We start from the raw sequence: 3422 nt of genomic DNA on the forward strand, positions 1-3422 counted from the left end.
AACATTTTAATCCATATTGCCCCTTGCAACCTTGAGTAGCTGCCATATATTCTGCCTCTGTTGTAGATAACGCCACAACTGTCTGCAGTTTTGAAACCCAGCTTACTGCTCCACCTGCAAGTATAAACACATAACCAGTAGTAGATTTCCTCTTATCAGGATCACCTGCATAATCTGAATAGACATAGCCCCTGAGTGTAAAATCCGATCCTCCATAACATAATGCAGCATTCGAGGTACCTTAATGTATCTAGGGATCCTCTTGACAGTGCTCCAATGCTCTCATCCAGGATTCGCCATATACCGACTAACTGCTCCCACTGCTGATGCATATGGTACTCGAGACATCTCAATCCTCTCTGCTTCACTGCTAGGACACATCTCGGAGGATAACTTGAAGTTAACAGGAAGAGGGGTCGAAATTGGCTTGCTATCTTGCATGTTGAAGCGTTGCACGACTTTCTTCAAATAATTTTTCTGGGAAAGCCAAATCTTTCTGTTACTTTAGTCTCGGTGAACTTGCATCCCTAGAATCTTGTTTGCTGGTCCCAAGTCCTTCATATCAAATTCCCTAGCCAAATGTGCCTTCAATCCTTGGACCTGATCTTTGTTGGGGCCTGCTACCAACATATCTTCCACATACAACAGCAAAATGATATAATCATCACCAGTCCTCTTGAAATACGTACAAGGGTCTGTACCCAGTCTGTTGTATCCAAGGCTCATGATATAGGAATCAAATCTCTTGTATCAACACCTTGGCGTCTGTTTGAGACCATACAGAGATTTGTTCAACCTGCAAACTAAGTTCTCTTTGCCTTTTTCCGCAAAACCTTCTGGCTGGAGCATATAAATTTCTTCTTCAAGATCTCCATGAAGAAACGTCGTTTTCATATCTAGCTATTCTAGATGTAGGTCAAACACCGCACACAATGCTAACACTACTCTGACTGTTGTAAGCCGAACCACAGGAGAAAATATCTCATTGAAGTCAATTCCTTCTTTCTGAGCATACCCTTTTACCATCAACCTAGCACGATACCGCTCCACTTGATTATTGCCATCACGCTTGATCTTATAGACCCATCTGTTTCCAATGGCTTTCCTACCTCGTGGTAGTGTAACAAGATCCCAAGTTTTATTCTTGTCTAATGCCTCCAACTCTTCTTGCATTGCTATCATCCACAAGGATACATCCGAGCTTTGAGTAGCTTCATAAAAACTCGATGGCTCACCATCCTCTGATAATAGACAATATGCAATATTGCTTTCAGTGACATAATCTGAAAGCCAACCTGGTGGTCTTCTGTCTCGAGTTGACTGCCTCACATTGGAAACTTAAGACTCAACTTGTTCTTGTTCTTCATGCTCTGGTACTGCTTCACAAGAAACTTGACCTTCGTCCATCTTGTTTTCCACCTGAAATATAGTAGTTTCTGACTTCGGTGTGCCTTTGTCTCCCTTTATTTTATCTTCTTCGAAGATAACATCCCTGCTGATGACAAGCTTGTGAACAGTAGGATCCCACAAGCGAAACCCCTTTACTCCATCAACATAACCCAAGAAGATACACTTTCTGGATTTCGAATCCAACTTTGATCTTTCTTGCTCATTGTACAGAACGTACACCGGACTTCCAAATGTATGCAAATGAGAATAATCTGTCGGCTTCCCAGTCTACATCTCCATCGGAGTCTTCAGATCAAGCGCCACTGAAGGAGAACGATTAATAATATATCAAGCGGTTTTGACTGCTTCTGCCCAAAATGACTTGTCTAGACCCGCCGTCCTCAACATATCTCTTGTTCTGTCCAACAAGGTCCTGTTCATCCGCTCCGCCACTCCATTCTGTTGAGGTGTGTAAGCCGTTGTGAACTGTCTTTTGATGCCCTCATGTTGACAATAATCATCAAACTCGTCACTGGTATATTCTCCTCCATTGTCGGTCCTCAGACACTTGATTTTCTTTTCTGAATCAAGTTCAACCCGCGCTTTTAAATCTTTGAAGATCTGGAAAACATCTGATTTTTTCTTGATTGGATACACCCAACATCTCCTAGAGAAATCATCAATGAACGAGACAAAGTATCTCGCTCCTCCTAGGGATACAACTTGTGCTTGCCAAACATCCGAATGAATCAGTTCCAATATGCTTTTGCTCCTGGCAGTAGAAGTGTCAAACTTTAATCTGTGTTGTTTACTGGTAACACAATGCTCACAAAAGGGTAGTGACACTTTTGTAAGTCCCGGCAACAGCTTCCGTTCTGAGAGAATTTTCAACCCCCGTTCTGACATATGCCCGAGCTTTCTATGCCATAACACTGTTAATTCTTCTCCTGAACCATTTGATGCAACAGCTAGTTCTGCCTCTTTGTGTGTTTCTCTCAAAAGTACATACAGATTTGCAGCAACCTTTTCCGCCTTCATAACCACAAGCACGCCTTCAACAATTTTCATGATCCCATTCTCGATACGAGTTTTGCACCCGATGTCATCCAATTGCCCCAAGGACAAAAGATTTTTTGTCAGTCCTTTCACATGTCGTACCTCCTGTATGGTGCGAATGGTGCCATCAAACATTTTAATTTTGATAGTACCGACCCCAACGATTTCCAAGGCATGATCATTTCCCATGAATACAGATCCTCCTGAGACTGGTTCATACTGGTCAAACCATTCTCTCCGAGACGTCATGTGCCACGTCGCTCCTAAATCCATAATCCATGTGTCACAAAATTTGTGTCTGCCTTCTGCAACAGTTGCTGCTTCGCTGAATAAAACTTCACCACTGCCTGAAGTACTGGCCACATTTCCTTGAGAGCTCTTCTCGATACTCGTACACTCTTTCTTGAAGTGCCCTTTACCGCCACATTTAAAGCAGTAAATATTTTTCTTCTTACTTCTCGATTTTCATCTACCTCGTCTTTGGCTCCCACTGGAGTCACGGTCCATAAATCTTCCTCTTATCATCGGTAAAGTCTCTGCCTGCTTCGAGGTTACCAAAGTATCTTCCTTATTCTTGCGTCGGCTTTCTTCATCGAGAACCGCAGTTAAGAAATCGTCGAATCTTAGAAAGCCCATAAGAATATTGTTGGTAATGTTGATGATAAGTTGATCATATGAATCTGGTAGACTTTGAAGTACAAGCTCCGCACGTTCATTTTCCCCTATTTTATGCCCCATGGAAGTGAGTTGGGCAAATAGAGTATTCAGTATGTTGATATGGTCGGTCATCGATGAGGATTCCGCCATCCGAAGAGTATAAAGCCTTCTCTTTAGGAAAATCATGTTGTGTAGCGACTTGACCTCGTACATCTTTGTCAGAGTATCCCAGATAACTTTGGCTGTTTTTATCTCAGAGATACTTGACAATACTTCGTCTGCTATAGCCAAGTGTAAATTGGCAACAGCGTTTTCATTCA

Source organism: Primulina huaijiensis, chromosome 10 (assembly GCF_012295235.1).
Source record: "Primulina huaijiensis isolate GDHJ02 chromosome 10, ASM1229523v2, whole genome shotgun sequence".
NCBI lineage: Eukaryota > Viridiplantae > Streptophyta > Magnoliopsida > Lamiales > Gesneriaceae > Primulina > Primulina huaijiensis.